The following is an 8,649-nucleotide window of genomic DNA, read 5'->3' as shown; positions in this document are numbered from 1 at the left end:
TACTTACCTAATAATGCAAAAGCTAAAAAAGATGACCATTTTTTTTCCAGTGTCAGAATGAGGATAGTAAAAATTATAAGTACTGAAATATGAGACTGATATAGTTTGAGACTCAAAAGCAACCAAATTTTAAGTATTTTATCCATATATTAATAGGCAAATGTATTGCCTTAAAAGCATTTTAGAATAATTCATAACAGCAAAGCCAATAAAGAAACACATATGAGTCTACCGAAAATTATATCAATTTAATTACTATTAGTTTAGTTATGTAGAAATTCTAAGTGGTAAAATCAGCAAATAATAATAGTAATAGTAATGATGCTGATGCTGATGCCCATAAAGTGAAAAGATGGCTAATCCCCATGATCTGCATGACTAGATTTGAAAATGCTTTGAAGATGTGCCTTTACCATAATTTGTGTAAAGTTTTATTTGTATTGTAATGGCCTACATTGTATGTCAGCAATAGTATCCTATGGGCTAGAGTTGTAGTCTGGATAAAAGGCAAAAGAGAGAAATCAAGATGGGAAATTGTTTTTCCCTTTCTCCATTTTCTGATCAGTGCCACACTCTAAGCACCAGCACCATGCCACCTTTACCATGATGAACTGTTCTTACAAAGTATAAATCAAAATAAATCCATTGTATCTTAAGTTGGTTTTTGTTATATTAAGTGCAAAGAGAGTAAAGAAACTAAACTAGCAGATACAATTAATACTGAGAACTACGACTGCCATTGAAGAAAATATACTCATGTAGTTCTTAGGGATTGGGCAATGGTTTATGGGATCAGCAAAGCAGGCTTTAGAATTATATATTAGAGAAGCCATTATAGGGCTTGCTACTGAGAGTAAAAATACAAGAATTCTGACACAATTGTGAACATAGAATTCTCACCTCATAAAATTGTGGACAGGGCCAAAATCTCTACCATAAATTATGAGGAAAAAGTCAACTACAAAGTATTAACACTATGAATAGCAATGCAAACATTTTAAAAAAGATAATAAGATATAAAACTTGGCCCTAATGTTCTTTTAGCTATAGATATATACTTATTTTGTGTTTTAAATAGATATAATAATACATCACATTTGTGTGAACTATATGATCACTCTACAATAATATATAATTGACTATATCCATAACAAAATATGCCTTTAAATGAGGAGGCTAGCAGTGTTATATTGTGGCTTCTTTTGTGAAACAGATATTGCCTAAGAACTTTAAACAAATTCCATTTGTCAGTAAATCTACAGTAATTTAGTTTCAAGGAAATAATCATTTTTCTATTCTAATATTTTAATAAGTTTTACACCTAAAACTATCACTAGATGAACAGGGCTTGCTCTTCTAAGCAAGCATGATGTTCAAAGTCATATGGAAATTGTATAAATGTTTTAAAATTTAAAATATTAAATAACTCCTAAAATTCACATATGATAAATAAGTACTTAAAGCAGATAAGAAACCTGACAGACATATGGTTCCTGACTATTGGTACTTACAAAGTTCTTTTTCTAGTATGTTTACATTAAAATAAAAAGGGTAGGGTTTATTGCATTTCTTTGATGCCATATACTTAACCAGAAATCAAATGGAAACAGTTGTTAGTGAGGGTGTGAGAAAAACAACTCTTATTTATAGTTGCAGGATGTAAACTTGCAATTACACATTGTAAATTAGTATGGTTGTTTCTCAAAAAACTAAAAGTAAAGCTGCCATATGACCCAGCTATACTATTCTTATCCCTATACAAAAAGGATTCTAAGCATTTCGACTGAGTTTTTTGAATATTTATATTTATTGTTTCTCTACTTCCAATAATATCAAGGAAATGGAAACAAATCTAGATCTCAAACAATATAGAAAGGGGACAAAATATTGCAGACATGTGTAATATAACTTTTTCAGCATTAAAATATCTTGTGAACTAATCAATGGAGCTGGGACATATTATATTAAGTAAAATAAAACATATAAGTATAATTACTGTGTGTTCTGTATTATGTAGAGATATATAGTGGGTAATTGTAGATCATGAAACATATAGGGGACCTTGAAAGGGAAAAGGAAACCTTGGAGACAGAGGATAAATGTGATACATGTGACATAAGAGCAGAATGGTATATACTGAGATGGTAAAAGTGACCAGCTGTAGGAAGGAAGGGAGAGAAGAGATTTGAAAAGGAGAATAAACAAAATATATATATATATAAATACCTTACTAAAAATCCTTTATTTTGTAAGGCAATTAAAACAAAAATAATGAAAAACAAAACTTAATTATATGACTGAGAGATATAAGTATTCAAATGCATTTGTGAAACACAGCAAATGGTTATTTAGGGATTTCAAAATGTTATTGAGATGAAACACTGCTGTGGTGCTCAGGATTGCACCAAATGCACTCATGAACTGAAGAGATCTTCTTGCTTTAATTTCTAACTAACTGAAATTACAAATGTACAACAACTCATAACCAAACAAGACATATGATTTTATTTTTGGGTAGTATCAAAAAATAAGTATTAGATAATGAAGGCCTATATTTTCTTAAATGATTTTTAAAAATAATTCATTTTTGACATATTTTACAAAGAAAAATGTTATGGTTAGTTTGTTGTCAACTTGAAACACCTCTGAGGAGAGAATTTCAATTGAGGGATAACCACTACAAGAATGGCTTGTGGACATTATTCTATGGGGATTTTTTTTTTCTGAAACAGCTTTATTTCTCTCCAGCCTGCTTGTATCACACAAGGCAATAATTAAGTAAAATAGTAAGCAAGGAGATCACACAAGGTAGTAATTCAGCAAAGTAGTAAACACAGCCCCATGGTCACTGTTTCCAATATTCTTTTTTTATTATTATTAGATATTTTCTTCATTTACATTTCAAAATCTATCCACAAAGCCCCCTGTACCCTACCCCTGCCCTGGTCCCCAAACCACACACTCCCTCTTCCTGTTCCTGGCATTCCCCTCTACTGGGATATATACTCTTCACCAGGCCAAGGGCCTCTCCTGCCATTGATGGCTGACTAGGCCATCCTCTGCTACATATGCAACTAGAGTCACAGCTCTGGGGGATCCTGGTTAGTTCATATTTTTGATCCTTTTATAGGGTTGAATACCCCTTTAGCTCATTGAGTACTTTCTCTAGCTTCTCCATCGGGGGGCCTGTGTTCCATCTAATAGATGACTGTGAGCATCCACTTCTGTATTTGCCATGCAATGGCATAGCCTCACAAGAGAGAGCTATATCAGGGTTCAATCAGCAAAATCTTTCTGGCATATGCAATAGTGTCTCATTTTGGTGGTTGTTTATGGGATGGATCCCTGGGTGGGGCAGTCTCTGGATTGTCGTTCCTTCAGCCTCAGCTCCAAAACTTTTCTGTGTAACTCCCTCAATGGATATTTTGTTCCCCATTCTAAGAAGGAGCAAAGTATCCACACTTTGGTCTTCCTTCTTGAATTTCATGTGTTTTTCAAATTGTATCTTGGGTATTCTAAGTTTCTGAGCTAATATCCACTTATCAATGAGTGCATATCATGTGTATTCTTTTGTGATTGGGTTACCTCACTCAGAATGATATCCTTGAGATCCATCCATTTGCCTAAGAATTTCATGAATTCATTCTTTTTAATAGCTGTGTAGTACTCCATTGTGTAGATGTTCCACATTTCCTGCATCCATTCCTCTTTTGAGGGACATCTGGGTTCTTCTCAGCATCTAGGTATTATATATAAGGCTGCTATGAACATAGTAGAGCATGTGTCCTTATTACAACTTGGAACATCTTCTGGGTATATGCACAGAAGAATTGCTGGATTGCAAGACTGATTTCCAGAGTGGTTATACCAGCTTACAATCCCACCAGCAATAGAGGAGTGCCCATCTTTCTACACATCCTCTCCAGCATGTGCTGTCACCTGAATTTTTGATCTTAGCCATTCTGACTGGTGTGAGGTGGAATCCCAGGGTTGTTTTGATTTGCATTTCCCTGATGATTAAGGATGTTGAACATTTTTCTGATGTTTCCCAGCCACTCAGTATTCCTCAGTTGAGAATTATTTGTTTAGCTCTGTACCCCATTTTTAATAGGGTTATTTGATTTTCTGGAGTCCATCTTCTTGAGTTCCTTATATATATATTGGATATTAGTCCTCTATCTGATTTAGGCTTGGTAAAAAAAAAAAAAAAAAAAAAAAAAAAAACCTTTCCCAATCAGTTGGTAGCCTTTTTGTCTTATTGACAGTGTCTTTTGCCTTACAGAATCTTTGCAAGTTTATGAGGTCCCATTTGTCAATACTCGATCTTACAGCACAAGCCATTGCTGTTCTAATCAGGAATTTTACCCCTGTGCCAATATCTTCAAGGCTTTTCCCAATTTCTCCTCTATAAGGTTCAGAGTCTCTGGTTTTATGGGGAGTTCCTTGATACACTTAGACTTGACCTTAGTACAAGGAAATAAGAATCGATCAATTCTCAATTTTCTACGTGATAACTGCCAGTTGGGCCAGCACCATTTGTTGAAAATGCTGTCCTTTTTTCAACTGGATGGTTTTAGCTCCCTTGTCAAAGATAAAATGACCATAGGTGTGTGGGTTCATTTCTGGGTCCTCAATTATTTTCCATTGATCTACCTGTCTGTCTCTGTACCAGTACCATGCAGTTTTTAATTACAATTGCTTTGTAGTACCGCTTTAAATCAGGCATAGTAATTCCCCCAGAGGTTCTTTTATTGTTGAAAATAGTTTTTGCTATCCTAGGATTTTGTTATTCCAGGTGAATTTGCAAATTGCCCTTTCAAACACAGTGAAGAATTGAGTTGAAATTTTGATGGAGATTGCATTGAATCTGTATTCCAGATGAATTTGCAATTGCATTTTCAAATTCCTTGAAGAATTGAGTTTGAATTTTGATAGGGATTGCATTAAATCTGTAGATTGCTTTCGGCAAGATAGACATTTTTACTATATTTATCCTGCTAATCCATGAGCATGGGAGATCTTTCCATTTTCTAAGATCTTCTTTGATTTCTTTCTTCAGAGACTTGAAGCTCTTGTCATACAGATCTATCACTTCATTAGTTAGGGTCACACCAAGTTGTTTTATATTATTTATGACTATTGTGAAGGGTGTTGTTTCCCTAATTTATTTCTCAGCCAGTTTATCCTTTGTGTAGAGAGGTCACTGATTTGTTTGAGTTAATTTTATATCCAGCTACTTCACTGAAGCTGTTTATCAAGTTTAGGAGTTCTCTGGTGGAATTTTTAGGGTCACTTATATATACTATCATTTTGACTTCTTCCTTTCCAATCTGTATCCCCTTGACCTCCTCTGTTGTCTAATGGCTCTGGCTAGAACTTTGAGTACTATATTGAATAGTTAGGGAGAATGTGGGCAGCCTTTTCTAGTCCCTGATTTTTTTGTTGGATTGCTTCCAGCTTCTCTACATTTAGTTTATGTTGGCTACTGGTTTGCTGTATATTGCTTTGATTATATTTAGGTACGGGCCTTGAATTCCTGATCTTTCCAAGAATTTTATTACAAAGTTTTGTTGGACTGTGTTGAATGCTATCTCAGCATCTAACGAGAACATCATGTGGTTTTTATCTTTGATTTGTTTATATAGTGGATTAAATTGATAGATTTCCATATATTAAACCATCCCAGCATCCCTGGAATGAAGCCTCCTTGATCATTATGGATGATTGTTTTGATGTGTTCTTGGATTTGGTTTGTGGGGATTTTATTGAGTACTTTTGCATCAATATTCTTAAAGGAAAATGGTCTGAAGTCCTCTATCTTTGTTGGATCTTTATATGGATTAGGAATCAGAATACTTTTGGTTTCATAGAATGAATCGGGTAGAGTACTTTCTGTTTCTATTTTGTGGTATAGTTTGAGGAGAATTGGAATTAGGTCTTCTTGAAGGTCTGATAGAACTCTGCTCTAAACCAATCTGGTCCTGTTATTTTTTGGTTGGGAGACTATCAATGAGTGCTTGTTTATATTTCTTTAGGGGATATTGAACTGTTTAGGTCATTAATTTGATGCTGATTTAATATTGGTAACTGGTATCTGTAGAAATTTGTCCATTTCATCAAGGTTTTCCAGTTTTGTTGAATATAGCCTTTTGTAACAGAATCTGATGATGTTTTGGACCTTCATGTTCTGTTATATTTACTTTTTCTTTTCTGATTTTGTTATTTAGTATACTGTCCAAGTGCCTTCTAGTGGGTCTGGCTAAGGGTTTATCTATCTTGTTTATTTTCTCAAAGAACAAGCTCCTGGTTTGGTTGCTTCTTTGAATAGTTCTTTTTATTTCCACTTGGTTGATTACTGCCCTGAGTTTGGTTATTTACTACTGTGTACTGCTCTTGGGTGAATTTGCTTCCTTTTTTTTTTTTTTCTAGAGCTTTTAGGTGTGCTGTCAAGTTGCAAGTGTATACTCTCTCTAGTTTCTTTTTGGAGGCACCTAGAGCTATGAGGTTTTCTCTTAGGACTACTTTCATTTTGTCACATGGGTGTGTGTATGTTGTTGCTTCATTTTCATTAAACTCTAAAAAGTCTTTAATTTCTTTCTTTCTTTATTCCTTGACCAAGGTATCATTGATTACAGTATGTTCAGTTTCCATTTGAATGTTGGCTTTCTATTATTTATGTTGCTATTGAAGATCACCCTTAGTCCTTGATGATCTGATAGGATGCATGGGATAATTTCAATAATTTTGTATCTGTTGAGGCCTGTTTTATGATCAATTATATGGTCAATTTTCGAGAAGATGCCATGAGGTGCTGAGAAGAAGTTATATCCTTTTGTTTTAGGATAAAATCTTATGTATATATCTGTCAAATACATTTCTTTCATAACTTCAGTTACTTTCAATGTTTCTCTGTTTAGTTTCAGTTTATAGGATCTGTACATTGATGACAATGTGGTGCTAAAATCTCCCACTATTATTGTGTGAGGTGTAATATGTGCTTTGAGATTTACTATAGATTCTTCAATGAATGTAGAAGTTCTTGCATTTGGAGCATAGATATTCGGAATTGAGAGTTCATCTTGGAATATCTTATCTTTGATGTGTATGAAGTGCCCTTCCTTGTCTTTTTTGATCACTTTGGGTTGGAAGTAGATTTTATTCAAATTTAGAATGGCTACTCCAGCTTGTTCCTTTGGACTGTTTGTTTGGAAAATTGTTTTCCAGCCTATTCCCCTAAGGTAGTTTCTTTTTCCCTGAGTTAGATTTCCTGTAAGCATGAAAACACTGTGTCTTCTTTATGTAGCCAGCCTGTTAGTCTATGTCTTTTTATTGGGGAGTTGAGTCTATTGATTTTAATAGATATTAAGGAAAAGTAATTGTTACTTCCAGTTATTTTTGATGTTAGAGTTGGGATTCTGTTCCTGCAGCTGTCTTCTTTTAGGTTTGTCGAAGGATTACTTTCTTGCTTTTGCTAGGGCATTATTTCTGTCCTTGTGTTGTAGTTTTCCTTTTATTATCCTTTGAAGGTCTGGATTTGTGGAAAAATACTGTGTGAATTTGATTTTGTCATGGAATACTTTGGTTTCTCCACCTATGGTAACTGAGAGTTTTGCTGGGTATAGTAGCCTGGTCTGGCATTTGTGTTCTCTTAGAGTCTGTATAACATATGTCCAGGCTCTTCTGACTTTCATTTTCTCTGGTGAGAAGTCTGGTGTAATTCCAATAGGTCTGCCTTTACATTTTATTGACCTTTTTTCCCTTACTGCTTTAAATATTCTATCTTTATTTAGTGCATTTGTTTTTCTGATTATTATGTGTCAGGAGGAATTTCTTTTCTGGTCCAGTCTATTTGGAGTTCTATATGCTTCTTGTGTGTTCATGGGCATCTCTTTCTTTGTTAGGCAAGTTTTGTTCTATAATTTTGTTGAAGATATTCACTGGCCATTTATGTTGAAAATCTTCATTCTCATCTAAACCTATTATCCTTAGGTTTGGTCTTCTCATTGTGTCCTCAATATCCTGGTTGTTTTTGGTTAGAATTATCTCCCTTTGGGTTTCCTTCATTATTTCTACTTCCATTTTTAGGTCTTGGATTGTTTTGTTCAATTCCATCACCTGTTTGTTTGTGTTTTCCCATAATTCTTTAAGGGATTTTTGAGTTTCGTCTTTAATGACTTCTACCTGTTTAGCAGTGTTTTCCTGTAATTCCATAGGACCTTTGTCCTATGAAAGCTTGATAGATGTCCCAGTATTTGAGAATCAAGGGCAGGAAGTTGGAAGTGGGTGGGTGGGTGGAGGAACACCCTCATAGAATCAGGGGGAGGGAGGATGTGATAGGGTGTTTCCAAGAGGGAGGGAAATGTAGAAAGGGGCTAACATTTGAAATGTCAATAAAGAAAATATCCAATAAAAATGTTTTGGTAGCATTCTGTGGTTTTGCTTGTGTAAATCTCACCATTTTCATATTAATTTTTTCTATACACGTTAAACTTTCTCCTGTTTTTATAAATGTTTCCTTCCCACCATTAAATCTTAATTGAATTGTTGCCAGTCTGTACTTTAGATCTGAACCTGGAGATATTTACACATTTCCTACATCAACTTCCTCTTGATATTTACATATATGCAGCCTTTACAATAATGATGATT

This window comes from Mus musculus, chromosome X (assembly GCF_000001635.26).
Source record: "Mus musculus strain C57BL/6J chromosome X, GRCm38.p6 C57BL/6J".
Taxonomy (NCBI): Eukaryota; Metazoa; Chordata; class Mammalia; order Rodentia; family Muridae; genus Mus; species Mus musculus.
This window is presented reverse-complemented; position numbering follows the sequence as displayed.